The following is a 15389-nucleotide window of genomic DNA, read 5'->3' as shown; positions in this document are numbered from 1 at the left end:
AATCCATTTCTCACAAATATCAATCACAGAATGCTATAATCACCTCTGCTCTGAAGACAACAGTAATAAAATACACCCTTGAAAACTGGAAAGGATATTTCTAAGAAGCTCTTTGTCATATTTCTCTATAATTGGAGTTAAAAAACTACTGAAAGAATTGGACCAGACCAGAGGGAAATCAAGGCAGAACCGTTGCTTTCAAGGAAACCTCTGAAGAATTCAGTCAGAATCAAACTCTAGATTTTCTGATACCATTCATGTGTCCCACTGAGGGACACAACTGAGAAAGTGTCCCCAGGTTCCAGTGAGAGTAGGAAATTGGAGGCAGAGATGACAGGTGGTGTGGGAAATGCAGGCATGGAGAGCTCTCAGGGCCTGGTGCATACAGGCTCAGAGATTGAGATGGATCCAAGGTTTGACCCAAGACCTTGGAGAAATCTTAGACAATCAGAGCATTCAAAGTACAATAGATATAAAACAGGAATATAAGTTTTTAGTATAACTAGAACTATATTTTAGAGCAAACAGAAATATGCATTATGTAAGGAAAGCAGTATGTTAAGTAAAATAGTAAAAGATTGTAAAGCTTAGCAATAAAATTTGTTATAATGTTAATTAGAAGTTTAAGATATATCAGTGTAGGTTTGTGAAGTGTTATAGGATTGGTTGAAAAATGACACATTACTGCAAAGCCATGAGAAGCAAAGCAATTAATGATTGGTGTAAAAGGATGCTGGCAAACTTCACACAAGTATTTGATTGGCTAAAAACTAACATAAGGCATTGTAACTAAGAATGAGGAGGCTTCTGATAGTTTGGTGTTGGATGTAACAGCTTTAATGTCTCACCCTTCTATGAGACTGACACCATGAGGCCATAAACCATCTTTGACAACGTCTCTCAGTTGCCCCATCTCTTGTAATATCAATCTCCCAATACACATTTTCTTGACATCAGACATGACTAATGAAATCAATAGGGACTTATGGACACCAGGTGTATCCCATTAAAGTCAATAGGGATTTAGGGACACCTGGTCTTTCCATTAAAGTCAATGAGATTTTTTAGGAAATTTGGCCCTAATATAGGGAAATTTGAGTAAATTTGGAGGAAATCTTGGGCTGAATTCTGGGAATTTCCACTCCAGGATTGCAATGCCTATGCTCTGGATGTCCTGGATGAATTCCTGGAGGCAAATCCCAAATCCCTGATCCTTCACCTGCTGTCCAGGCTGGAGCTGTGTTCCCAGGTAAGCAACAAAAATGCCCATTTTCATCCCAAAAGCTGGGAATTCCAAGCCCAAAATTGGGATTTTTAGCACCAAAAGTTTTGGGACATCAGCTCTGCCCACTGAAGTCAAAGGGGATTGAAGGACACCAGGTCTACCCATTCATAGGGCTTGATTGGGAAGAGTTACTGTTTAAACTGGGAGCACTGGGAAGGGCTGAGAGGGGACACTGGGGTTACTAAGAGCACTGAAAAAAAGTGGGACCACTGGGAGGGATTTGTAGGAATAAATGGAGATAAGCAGGACTCCAGGTCTAACCTGTTAAAATTAATAGGAATTTAGGGACAGCAGGACTAGCCTTTAAAGGCAATGGGGTTTAGGGGCACCAGGTCTACCCAATCAAAGCAATGAGGATGTTTGAGACACTAGAGTTTTCAGGGGTCCCAAGGGGTTTTTGGTGATCCAGGGATCCAAGGGGTAACCAGGTGTATCCAGGTGATTTCTGGGGGTATCCAGGTGATTTTTGGGGATAGCCAGGTGTACCCAGGTGATTGCTGGGAGGGATCCAGGTGATTTTGGGCTGTATCCAAGTATACCCCGATAATTTTCAGGGATATTCAGGTAATTTTTGGGGCACCCAAGTGCCCTGACTCACCCTGACAGGCCAGGAGAAGATGATGGTCACCATTCTCCCAGTTGACATGGACACAGATGACCCTTGGCAGCTGCGGGGCTCTCAGGGTGCACCCCAACATTCAGGGGGTACCCAAAACTCCAGGTGAGGACATCAGGGGTGAGAGGGAGCCCTGAGTTACCTCAGGAGAGGATGCAATGCAGGTACAGCCAGGTGCTTTGGTGCATGGGGTTGGTGAAGATGGTATTCTGCAGCAGCTCCAGCTCTGGGGTGGGCAAAGGAGGCACCCCAAAATATCAGGGGGACACCAGGGGAAATCCCAATATCTCAGTGGGCACAGCCAGGTATCCAGGAGTTCAGGCCTACCCATTGAAGTCATTGGGGATTTAGGGAAACCAGGTCTACCCATTCAACCCAAAAGAACACACCAGCTCCCACTTTAGCAGAGGGAGGGGCTGGAATATTTTGGGGATCCCGCAAAATTGTGGGAGATTTTTTGGGGAATCCCTCACCTTCCTTCAGCCTTCCAGGGGGCTGTGCCCTTGCCGTAGTTCCTGGTGGGCATCAGCAACCCCAGGCAGTGTTGCCAGGCCGAGAAGTTGGAGAAGTTGCGGCTCAGCAAGGCCCTGGTGAAGGCCAGCTCAGCTTTGAGGTCCTGCCTGGCTGCAAGTGCCTACCAGTGTTCCCAGGTGTGGACTGGGAAGGCACCAGTATAAACCAGTGAGCAGTTGGAGCCACTCACGAGCTCCTGAGGCCTGTGGCAGCAGCTCCCAGTATAAACCAGTAAGGCCTCATGCACCCAAACCCATTCCCAGTGTAGTCTAGGAGCTGCTACTGTGGTCCTGGAGCTCCCAGGTTTATACTGGGAAGCCACCAGTATAAACCAGTAAGCACTGCGAGCCACCCCTGAGCCCATGAGCCCATGGTGGCAGCTCCCAGTAGAAACCAGTAAGGCCAGCACAACCTGAAGTCACTCCCAGTAGGTCCCAGGCCCCATCCCAGTATAAATCAGTAAGGCCAGCATCCCCAGAAGTTCCTCCCAGTGGAGTGCCAAGCGTCCCCAAGACCCCTCCCAGTATAATCCAGTATACCCCAGTTTAACCCAGTAAAATCCAGACTATCCCAGTATAACCCAGTATAAACCACTACAACCCACTCATCCCCAGCACCCCATCCCAGTTATAAAGCAGTATAACCCAGTACAACCAGTACACACAGTGCTAGGCCCTCCTGAACACTCACACACCCTCTGTCAGTATAACCCAGTACAACCCAGTGACCCCAGCCCTGTCCCAGCACCCCCTAGACCCCATCCCAGCACAAACCAGTACAAACCAGTACAAACCAGTACAAGCCATTCACAGTTGCAGGGGTCATCCACCAGGAGGTGCTCGCACAGTGCCAGGTCCTCCCGGCCAGCAGGGGGCGCTGCAGTGTCCAGTGTGACCCTACAGAACCAAGGAAACCCCTGTGACACTGCGGGGCCCCACAGAACCAAGAGTCCATTGTGAGACACCTGGGCCACGTGGAGCCAAGGAACCATTGTGACACTGGGGAAACTCATGGCACCAAGGGGCCACTGTGACATTGTGGGGCCTCATGGAACCTGTGAGCCATTGTGACACTGCACGGCCTTGTGGAACCAAGGAGACCATGGTGACACTGTGGGGCCACATGGAACCAAGAGTCCATTGTGACACTCTGGAACTACAGAGACCATTGCTGAGAGTATGGAACCTCGAGGAACAAAAGTCCATTGTGACAGATCAAGGCCTCATGGAACCCAAAAGAGCATTGTGACACCCATGGACCCAAATCTCCATTGTGACAGAACTGAACCACACAGAACCAAGGGGCATTTTTGACACTGCAGGGTCTCAGGGAACCAAGGAGTCCAAAGATCTCAAACATTCCATACAGGATTCAGAGTTGGGAAAGGGGAACCTCCTTGGTTACACCCTGGCTGGCACACACTAAGAGAAGGTGTCTATTTTCATTGAGGAAATTCAGGAGTTTTAGATTGCTTCAGAATTAAAAAAAAATGGGGGAGGGGAAATTCGTTTTGGCCTAAGTGCAGCCAATTCTCCAAGCAAAGCAGGTCCCAGGTGAGTGAGGACAGACAGGATGGGGTTGGGCAATGTGGAGCAAGGTTTTGCACACTGGCTCAAGACACAGCTTCTGTGAGCAGGCCAGACCTCCTGAGGAGAGACCCTGCATCAACATCAATCACAGAATGCTGCAATCACCTCTGTTCTAAACAGAACAGGAATAAAATACACCCTTGAAAATAGGAATGGATATTTCTGAGAATCTCTTTGAAATATTTCTCCATAACTGGATTTGAAAATCTTCCTAATGAATGGCACCAGACCAGAAAGAAATCAAGGCAGAGCCATGGTTTGTCAGGACTTGCTTGATCCCAATCAGCCCCGTGGTGCATTTGGTGCTGAGCACTTGAACCTCAGGGCCTGAGAGGAGATTGCACAAACCCTTCCAGGACTTCAATCAGAAGAACCCAAAATGTCTCAAAGCATCAATGGGTCCCACTGAGGTCCATCCCCAACACAGGCTCCTCATGGACACCTTGGAGGAGAGAACTGGAGGCCAGGATTGCCCAAAAATCTCTCAGAGACTCAGAGAAGAAAGAAAAAGGAAAGTACCTTAAAAAGGCGACCTACCTTGAAGCATTATGAGCTCCACTGAGTGTTGTTACTTACAAAGACTCTCAAGGGACTAATTAAAGCAGATAATTGGAAGCCATGATTGCACAAAGATCTCAGAGACTCCAAGGCAAAAGCCAAACCCAAAGTGCTCTGAAAAACCTGCAGTCCCTGGGAGCATGAAGGAGCCCCCAGGGCCATTCCTGACCAAGGCTCCCCAGGGACTCATCCCAGCAGATCCCTGAGGCCACTGGGATGTGGGGGGATGCTGAGGGCAGGACAAGGGGTGCCAGTGCCCAGCCTTGCTGGGGCTGTGCCAGGAGGCCCCAGTGGCTCAGGACAAGGTGTCTCCTCCTAGCCCTTGGTGGCACAGACCCTGCTGTGCCCCAGGGCACCAAGACTTGGCTTCTCTTTGTCCCCACCTGTCATCTCTGCCTCCAATTTCCTGCTCTAACTGGAACCTGGGAACACTTTCTCAGTCTTGTCCCTCAGTGGGACCCATTAAATCTTCAGGAAACTTTGGAATTTGATTCTGACTTGGAGTTCTTGAGAGGTTTCTTCATCTCCCTCTCCGGGACTGATGTTTAGGGCCTCAGCACAAACCCCAAGAGGGTCATTAAAATCCTTGTGCTGTGTCTGTGCTGATGAGCTGGGCTGGGCTCCTGACACAGAAAGCGATCCTGGCAACCAAGAAGAGCTTCAAAAACACATTTCTCTTCATGAGCAGCTCTTCTCCCAGCCCAACAGGGCTGGGGCACTGCCTGCAGCCACCCCAGGCACAGCACAGAGGCACAGAGAGCTTCAATCAGTCAGGGCTGGGAAGATGCTCAGAAGGGACTGGGGCACAATCACTCCCAGCCCTTGACACAGGAAGCCTCTGGCTGCAGGACAATGCAGCTGCAGCTCCTGCAGTGATCTCCTAAAGCTGCAACATCCCAATGCCTGCAGACTATGTGAGTACATTCTCTGATGATCTCTTGTGTAGAGCAGCCAGGGGTGCCCAGGGCTGTCGTGCAGAGCAGGGTCCTGCAGCCCAGGGTGCTGTGCTGGGGCAGGGACTCTGCTGCTGCCAGGGACAGCTCTCAGCCAGCCCTGGGAGCTGCTCCCAGCACTGGGGGACAAGGTCTGGGTGGAAGGAGACAGCTGGTGAGGCTTGGAAGTGTTGTCCTTGTGTGGTGATGATGCTGCATTGTTCAGGACTGCTGCTCCCAGCATGACATTTAACTCCAGAATATTTCTAAGTAGATTACACAGGGAGCACAGTGAGACAAAGGCTACACAAAAGGGAAATTTCTGCTTTTTAAATCTACTGCTCTGAGTTCCTTAGATGGGAAATTGCAGTCAGTGACAGAAATCAGTACAGGGTCCCTCACAGGCTGCATCAATGTTGCTTTTCCAGTCTCCTCGGGGCTGCTGCGATGTTGCCATCAGAGCCTGCAAAGGCAGAGCTGACCCTGGGCAGTGCCCTGTGCTGGGAGGGGTCTGCAGGGCAGAGCTGAGTCCCCAAGGCTGGGCTGGGCTCTGGCAACACTGGCAGGGCCCAGCCCTTGGCGCAGGGAAGCTCCAGGCAGCAGAGCCCTGGGCAGGCAGTGAGGGGGAAAGTCCCACCAAGCTGGGCTGGGATATTTCAAGTCCTCTCCAAACTGAACTACTCCATGATTATTTATTTTACAGATTCACATGCCGAGACACAGGAAATGTCCAACAGCAGCTCCATCAGCCACTTCCTCCTGCTGCCATTGGCAGACACGCGGCAGCTGCAGCTCCTGCACTTCTGCCTCTTCCTGGCCATCTCCCTGGCTGCCCTCCTGGCCAACGGCCTCATCATCAGCGCCGTAGCCTGCGGCCACCACCTGCACACCCCCATGTTCTTCTTCCTGCTCAACCTGGCCCTCTCTGACCTGGGCTCCATCTGCACCACTGTCCCCAAAGCCATGCACAATTCCCTCTGGGACACCAGACACATCTACTGTGCAGGATGTGCAGCACAGGTATTTCTGATATTCTTCTTCCTTGGATCAGAGTTTTCCCTCCTGACCATCATGTGCTACGACCGCTACGTGTCCATCTGCAAACCCCTGCACTACGGGACCCTCCTGGGCAGCAGAGCTTGTGCCCACATGGCAGCAGCTGCCTGGGCCAGTGCCTTTCTCAATGCTCTGTTGCACACGGCCAATACATTTTCCCTGCCCCTGTGCCATGGCAATGCCCTCAGCCAGTTCTTCTGTGAGGTACCCCAGATCCTCAAGCTCTCCTGCTCACACTCCTACCTCAGGGAACTTGGGCTCATTGTATTTTCCATCTGTTTAGGACTTGGTTGTTTTGTGTTCATGGTTTTCTCCTATGTGCAGATCTTCAGGGCTGTGCTGAGGATCCCCTCTGAGCAGGGACGGCACAAAGCCTTTTCCACCTGCCTCCCTCACCTGGCTGTGGTCTCCCTCTTCCTCAGCACTGCCACATTTGCTCACCTGAAGCCCCCATCCATCTCCTCCCCATCCCTGGATCTGGCACTGTCAGTCCTGTACACAGTGGTGCCTCAAGCCCTGAACCCCCTCATTTACAGCCTGAGGAACCAGGAGCTCAAGGCTGCAGTGTGGACACTGATCACTGGATCGCATCAGAAACCTTAAACTTCTTGCCAGTTTCTGAAAATCATGTGCAATAAAATTCATCTTAATTGTTCTTGTTGGTTTGATATGGACGTTGTTTTTCTTTGCTGTACTATTTCAATATTGTCCATAAAGGAATGTCATTATTTAAACCAATTCTCATTTTATTTCTCTCCACATTCCCTGTGGTCACAGACAGTGTGAATGAGGGGCTGTATTCTTGATGGCTTTAAACAACCTAATGGATATCTCTCCCCCCAGGAAAGTTTTCTCCAGAGATGCCCCTTTTGTTCCCTTCTCTGGAGCTGCAGCAGCAATGTCTGTGTGCAGAGATGGGGGCAGATCAGTGCTGGCACAGCAGCTGTGCCCAGCAGCAGCAGCACTTGGTGTTGCCAGTGCTGCTCCCGTGCCACTGCCCCGCTGCCCTCCTGGCCCTCGTGTTGCTGCAGGGCCTGAGTGCTCTCGGGGCCGGGCACAGCCCCGGGGGTGGCAGTGCCGGGGCTGCAGCAGGGACAGGCCATGGGCACTGCTGGGGCAGCGCTGACACCTCAGGCCAGGGCCTGGGGGCTCCAGGCTCCTTGGCCAGGCTCTCTCCACAACACTTGGCCAGCACAATGCTGAGCACAGAAAAGCCCCGGGAGCAGCCCCAGGCTGGCCGTGGGCAGGCTGGGGGCAAACAGCATGGCTGGTGCTCTGCAAGCTCCCTGCAAGGGGGACACCCTGGCAAGGAGCAGCAGAGCAGGGGCTGATCCATCCCCACTGCGCTGGACACCCCAGGGCAGCGTCCCAGAGCGTCCTCATGCACCTGCCAACAACATCCCCCCTCTGCAGCCCTGGCCTCTCCCCCAGCTCACACAGGAGCCGCATCCTTGCAGGCACACACACGGCAGCACTGGCTCAGGAGCCCCTGTTTGCATTGCACACAGCAGGCTCAGCACCCCCATGGTGCTGCTGTGGGGACATGGAGCTGAGTGAGCACAAATGCCATCAGCCCCTGGGGCCAGCAAGGGCTGGGGGACGGCAGGGAAACCACTCGGCTTTGTCGTGGCCTCTGAATTCAGCCAGAAAGTTTGTTCTCATCAGCTGTGAGTTTCCTGTCCCACTGCAGATATTGTTGCTCAGAGCCAGGGCTGCCTAGCAGCCACCCACAAACTGCCCTGAGCATTTCTTTTGCTTCACCTTTGCTTTCTTTACTCCTTCCTGATCCAGATTTCTTCCTCTTGCCCATCCCTGTTCCCTCCCCTGCAAATAGACCATTCCTGTTTGCCCTTTCCTCTCTGGCCCCACTCCCCATTTCATTTCCTGAGTTGGCACCATGGGAACATCCCTTGGGGTGCAGGATCATCCTCCAAGTGCTTCAGGAATTGTCTGCAGGCTCCTGCAGTACCCGGTGCTGCTCCCTTGCACAGGCCAGGCAACCACATCTGGGCAGCTGTGTCTGGGTGTGGGGCTCCCTGTTCTGGGCAATAAGGAAGGGCTGGAGAGGCTCTGCAGGACTGGCAGGATGGGCTTTGGGGCTGTGTGGAGAAGCTGAGGGACCTGGGCTGCTGGACCTTGTGAAGAGGAGTCTCAGGGCTCATCCTGCAACTGCTCCAAGGGTGGTTTCAGAGAATCACAAAATCAGCAGTCCTAGACAAGACCTTGGGGATCATCAAGTCCAAGCTGCAACCTGACACCACCTTGTCTCCCTGAGCCTCCTCTTCTCCAGGATAAACATTACAAACTCCCTCAGCCCTTCCTCACAGGACTTGTGTTCCAGACCCCTCACCACCCTTGTTGCCCTTCTCTGGACACGCTCCAGCCCCTCCATGTCCTTCCTAAATTGGGGCCCAGAAATGGACACAGCACTCGAGGTGCTGCCCAACCAGTGCTGAGCACAGGGGAAGAATCACTGCCCTGCTCCTGCTGGCCACACCATTCCTGATCCAGGTCAGGTGCCATTGGCCTTCTTGGCCATCTGGCCACACTGCTGGCTCATCTCCAGCCTGCTGTCCATCAGTGCCTCCAGGCCCTTTCTGCCTGGCTGCTGTCCAGCCACTCTGTCCCCAGCCTGGAGCACTGCAGGGGTTGTTGTGGCCAAAGTGCAGGCCCGGCACTTCGTCTTGTTAAACCTCACCTTGTTGGATTTGGGCCCTGGATCCAGCCTGTCCAGGTCCCTCTGCAGAGCCGGGCTGCCAGCCCTGCCCAGCCCTTGGCCATCTCTCCTGCAGGCTCTGCCCCCTGCCCTGATCCCTTTGCAGAGCCCTTCTACCCTCCACCAGATCAACCCTCCCAGGCAACTTAGTGCCATCAGAGTTCCATGACATCCTAGAGTGTCACAATGGTCTCCATGATTCCATGAGTCCTCCCCGTGTTACAATGTCCCTTTGGTTCCATGGGATCCCTTGGTGTTCCAAAGTCCCTTTGATCCTTGAGCCCCGCAGTGTCACAGTGGCACTTTTTGTCCCATGGCCCTGTAGTGTCACAATGGATCCTTGGTTCCATGAGGTCTCACAGTGCTGCAATGCTCTCCTTGGTTCCACAGTGTCACAATGGCCTCTTGGTCCCAATGGGCACCACGGTGTCAAACATGTTTCCTTCATTCCACAAGTCCCTGAGGGGCAACAGTGGCCCCTTGGTTCCATGGGCCCTGCAGTGTCACAATGGCCTCATCGTGACACGAGGTCCTGCTCTGTCACAATGCTCTGCAGGGTCCCACAAGGCCCTGTAGTGTCACAGTGGCCTCTGTGGTTCCACCAGGACCCAGATTGTCACAATGGACTCCTTGCTTCCATGTAGCCCCACAGTGTCACAGTGGCCCCTTGGCTCTGTGGTGCCATGCCATACACAGTCTCATGGATCGCCTGGGTGTGGGCGGCCGATTCCTCTGCCAGGCAATGGAAGAGATTGTATGTGTGACCCCTTTGAACATCGGGGGGTAAACGGATGTCCTGAGGCACCTTCTGGTTCCCCACAATGAAATGGTTGAGGTGTTTTGCTAGCACACATAAGCCCAGGCTGTCATTGATATCCGTGAGTCGCTGCAGCAAATCTCTCCTGCGCCACTCTGACACGGGCAGCACGTTGAGCAGGTGTATGACAATGGTCTACATGGCGTAGGTGGAAAAGCCTATGTCCAGCTGAAGACGGATGAAGAACTGCAGGCATTTGAGGTGCAAACTGTCAGGGGGTGCCTGCATGGCAATGTGCTGGAAGAACTGAGCCTCTGCCACAGCATAAGTCTCAGGCCAGGTTGTGCTTTGGGTGTGGGCCTCTCTAGGCTGGCTGCTCACAAAGATGTCAGAGTCACCTCTCTGCACCCCGAAGAACATCTCAATCCTGAAGCTTTCTCTGCCACTGGTCACCTTGAATTGGCAGGAGCGTCTGGAGGGCAGCAGCATTAAATGCCAGTTGTGGGACTGAGGCAAAGCTGGCCAGATTGCTCTCACCAGCTGGCAGAACCAGCGGGCAGTTTTGTGCACATCCAGGTAGGAGTCGGTGCACAGGGTGTCTAGGAGGCTGGGATCCTGATTCCTCCTCAGCTCCTCCTCGGGGTGGTGCAGGAAGCACAGCATGTTCTCACCCTGCTGCTCCTTGGTGCAGGTGCACTCCAGCTGCACGCGGACACGGAAGTTCCTCACGTGCCTCTGCTCTGCAGAGTCCAGCTCCAGGTGGAAGCTGTGGCCTCGGGGAGGAGTCATGGGGATGAGCACCTGGTACACAACATCCTGCTCACGTGGACTCCAGCCTTCAAAGGCGCTGCCCACCCCTATGGCTCCTTGCAGGACTGGGTAGAAGCTGTTAGATAGGACGTGTCCAAAGTAAATTGCATAATTATCCATGAGGTTCCTTGTCCTCTCACAGCCTTTCTGCAGGTCCTGTACAGGCCACTGGATGTGTTCAATTAGAATTCTTCCAATGTTATCATCAAAATCATTGTCTTCTTCATGGACTGCAATTGCAAGATCATTGTTTTCTGCATTTGCAGCCTCATTGACAGCCTCATTTCCAACCTCATCTTCTTCATTTGCATTCACTTTTCCTCTTCATGCTCCTCTCTCCTCAGGCTCCTTTTGCACCGCATCCACCATAGGACCAAGACAAGGACCAGGAGCACAGCAACAGCTGAGAGCTGCAAGAGCTGCACCTGCTTCAGGGTGAGCTGCTCCACCTCCTGCTTCAGCCTAATCCTCTGCCATTCCAGGTATTTTGCACGCATTTCCATGCGCAGACGGGTTTCCTCATCCTGATCATCACCCACGAGCTTCGGGTACTGGATGAGGCTTTTCAAGAGCACGAAAAGCAACACTATGGAATTCATGGTCTGCAGGAGGATGGAGAGAAGGCCTTGAGTGGGGCTGTGAGGGAGGCAGCTGGCAGTAGGGGCAGCAGGGACTGGGATCCTCAGGGGTCTGAGGGCAGGAAGGACAGGGCCCCAGACAGCTGGCAGGCAGCAATGCCTACCCACGCCAGCGTGGCCTGCCCAAAGCTCTCCCATCAGGGGCTGTCCCTGCATGCAGGGGGAGAACCCAGCCCCGGGTGCAGCTTTTATGCCCCGGCCCTTGTCCCCAGCCCAGCCTCCCCTCCACGTGTGCACTCACCGCTTGCCCAAGCAATGCAGGGCCAGCGTTACCTGCTGGGCCCTTTTATACCTGCCCCCATTGTGACACGTCCCCCCGATGTCACAGGTGTCACAGCGCATCACAACGCAGCCAACCCCACCCTTTGTCCCCACCCTGCCTCAGCCACTCAGAGTGACCCCTGTGCACTGGTTAAGGCTTCTTTTGAGTGAATGTTCTTCAAAGGGCTCCCACTGTTTTTTCTTTTGGGTTGAATTTTATCTGCCCTGCATTGGCAATCTCATAGATTTCCATGTTGGAAGGCACCCTTGAGGATCATTGAGTCTCAGCTTTGACTCCTCATTGCTTGAGCTACACTTCAATCTCAGAATCAGTGTGGCTGTAAACTGATGCCTTGAGGAGCTGGAACAGAGGCTGCACACAGAGTTAAGGGGAACAAAATGGGTATTTATTGTGTGGCCCACGAAAGGCCTACAAAAGCCACACCCCAGCAATATAAGTGCCACAGTGGTGGCCCCTGCCCAGATGGCTCCAAGATGGAAGGAAAGGAGAGGGCTGGTCACAAAATCTTACACTTTTATAGGTTCTGGTTAATTTGCATGAACCCACCCTCCACCTTTCCATGTAGTTTGTGCTTAGGGCCTGAAGTTTGGAGAAACTGTCCTTGAGTTCTTCACTAGAATAGGACTGTTTTGTTTTCCTCAGCCTAGCACATCAGAAAAGCACATCCAAGGAGAACAGGAAAACTTAAAACTAAAGGCATCATTTCCCCCCTTTAGAGGCTCGACAAGGCCTTTACCTTGTCGAGTGTCTATTCTAAATATTAATAACAAGTATTTAATTACAGATAAGTGACCAATAATAATAAATACCCAACATTAGATAAATACATACTAGTAAATACATACTTGATAATAAACGTAAACATAAACCTAATAACAATAAACCTCTAACAAGAACAATATCTTATACAATCAAGTGTTATATAAAAGAAAATTAATTAGGCCCAGAAGAAAAACTATCGTTTCCACCAGTCTTTGTTGTCACAATTGTTCAGAAGCAGAAGCTTTCTTAATTCTGGAGTAGGGAATCCAGGGTCCTCTGCCAGCAACTTTGACTAGAGTGAAGGTAGTCAGCAGGACTTTAAATTGTTCTTTCCACTTGGCTTGCAGAGGATCACTGTCCCACCACTTCACATAGACCCAGTCTCCAGGCTGGAACAGATGTGCAGGGGTGTCCAGCCCTATGGGTCTGGATAGCACGATGTAACTCTGAAGCTTTTGGAGCTTCTGCAAAGTGAAACTTAGAGCCATTAAATAACACTGTAAATCACGTTTCCTCTTCATGTGAATTAATTTCACCTGGAATACATGAGGTTTTACATGGTCTACCATATGTTAACTTTTGCTTCAATCAAACAATGAAACATATTTGCCCGGAGAGGTTGTGGAGTCTCTATCTGTGGAGATGGTCAAAGCCCAGCTGAATGCAGTTCTGGGCAATCAGTTCTAGGTGCCCTGACTTGAGCAGGTTGGTTCAGACTAACTGCAGGCTCTTTGGCCTGTCCTCCCCTCCCTTTCATCAAGGTCTGGCATGGCGTGTGTCCCCACCACCCAACACCTGCTGGGTTGCAGCCACCAGTGGAACCATAAGATCTTCTTGGTGGCAAACACAGAGGCCAACCCAGGCTTGCCCCTGATTATTTCATGAGGGTCTTGGCCAGCCCTGCTCCTTTCACCTGGTTATCAAAGCAGAGTTTCACCTGCCTCATCCGGCAACAAGTGGCTACCAAAGCACACAAATTTGCATTAACAGTGGAACTACAATGGGGTGCAGCAGCTCGTTGAAAATGCCAGTGGCCATGGGGAAGCAGCCAAAAGGAACTTCCCACCAGTGGTGTTCTCCTGACCTCCTAATTTGTTCTATTCCCTATTTTATAACTTTACCATCATGGTGAACTGTTATTAGGATCTTTTTAGCTTTGGCCTTGGCATTTTCTGGCAGCTGCTGCAGATTTGCCTGCTCTAACATTTCTTCTACAAGTGTTTGTGTTTATACACAAAACCACAGTCTCTAATTGTAGTTACATTACAAATACACGTATTTACGTTACCAAACACAGTCTGGTTACAAGCTTCCAAGCCTCCAATTCTTCTTCTTCTCCCCAGCAATGGTTTTGGTGAGGTAGGCATGTAAAGGAATTGATGCTTCTCCAATTTGAATTCCAAAGGTAGAAGAAAAACTGTGTTTCTCTTACCCCAGTTACCCCAATAACATGTACAGTGTCGTGACTCAGTTTCCCTTCGAAGGTATTTAACATAGAATATGCTGCTCCAGAATCTACAAAAATTACTTGATGTCAATTTTCCCCAGCTTAGTTATAATCAAGGGCTCTGCTGGGGAATAGCCCTTGGTTGCCATCACTCAGAGCCTGAGCCACTTGAGATTTGTGCTACTGAGAGTTGGGGAACTGAGGATTATTCTTTTAACACTGGACTGTCCTTTTTCCAATGTCCCCACTTTCTACAGTATGCACACTGGTCCTTCTCCGTAGTGGAAGTTCTTTTGGGTGACCTTTCCTGAGTCGCCTTCTTACTGGGTTGGGATTTAATGGATTTAACTCTTTCAGTTGAACCTCTATCTCAAAACACTTTCCAGGCAACCTCTAGCAGTCTCTCCATATCTCAGACCCCCTCTATCTTTTGCAGCTTCCTTCTTATATCATTTGAAGCCTGACCCATAAACAACAAAACCAGATGTGCTTTATCATCAGCTGATTCAGGGTCTAGATCAGTATATTTGATAGCAGTTTCTCTTAACCTGTTCAAAAAATCACATGGTGATTCATCATCATTTTGTTTTACTTCATAAAGCTTTGACCAATTTTTAGCTTTAGGTACTCCATGTTTTGACCCATATACCACAAGACTTTGATATCGTTTTAGCCTCGCCATATGTTCTGGTATATTTGGATCCCATCCAGGATTCTCAAGGGGAAATATCTGGGTGACAGTACCCTGAAGATATCCACTGGCTATGCTCCCCTCCACTGAGGTTATGATGGCTTTATTGACCATTTGTCTCTCAGTGGGGTCAAGTAATGTATCTAACATGGAGTTTAAATCTGCCCAGTCAGGGTTTTGTGAGTTAATAGCCTGTTCCACCAATTTTGCCACTTTATTTGGGTTTTCTTTATATTTTCCTACAGTAGTTTTCCACTGTTCTAACTCTATAAGGGAGTATGGTACTTTCACATATACTGGCCCCTGATTACCGACTGCCTGTCGTAAAGGGGCTTGCAAAACTGGTTCTCTGTCTCTCCCTTTTTGATCTAGTGTGGTGGGCAATTGGGCTATGCTCTCTGAGGACTTTTTTTGTTATCTTTCCCCTTCTCCGCCTGTTTAAGGCAGCAATAATCTTGTCCATTTCCTCATCCTCCTCTTCCTCCTCAGTCATTTGAGCAAGAGCTGTCTGACTGTTGTAGCCAGGAGTCGATCTCGGCTAGTCCCAATCCTGGAAAGCATCATACAAGACCTGTTGTGACTCCGCTGCCAGGCTGTGTGTCTGCGATCTTTGATGATTTCACCTTCCGAGGCAGCTCCCTGGCCTTTGGTTTGCCATGGCACCTCACAGGCCTGAGAATGGAGGAGGTGTCGCTCCCCTTTGGGAGGTTCCCTCTCCTCCTTCCCTGTAAAAGGC

At 50.9% G+C, this 15389-nt stretch overlaps 1 pseudogene; it reads right to left on the bottom strand.

Annotated features, from left to right (window-relative positions):
* Nucleotides 1-9657: 9657 nt before the first annotated feature.
* LOC148217376 (inositol 1,4,5-trisphosphate receptor-interacting protein-like 1) lies at nucleotides 9658-11431 on the bottom strand (annotated as a pseudogene).
* Between the last annotated feature and the right edge of the window lie 3958 nt (nucleotides 11432-15389).

Source organism: Sturnus vulgaris, unplaced genomic scaffold (genome assembly GCF_052056855.1).
Source record: "Sturnus vulgaris isolate bStuVul1 unplaced genomic scaffold, bStuVul1.hap1 Scaffold_85, whole genome shotgun sequence".
Classification (NCBI taxonomy): Eukaryota; Metazoa; Chordata; class Aves; order Passeriformes; family Sturnidae; genus Sturnus; species Sturnus vulgaris.
The sequence above is the reverse complement of the archived record's forward strand: the minus strand, read 5'-3'. Positions and strand labels throughout refer to the sequence as shown.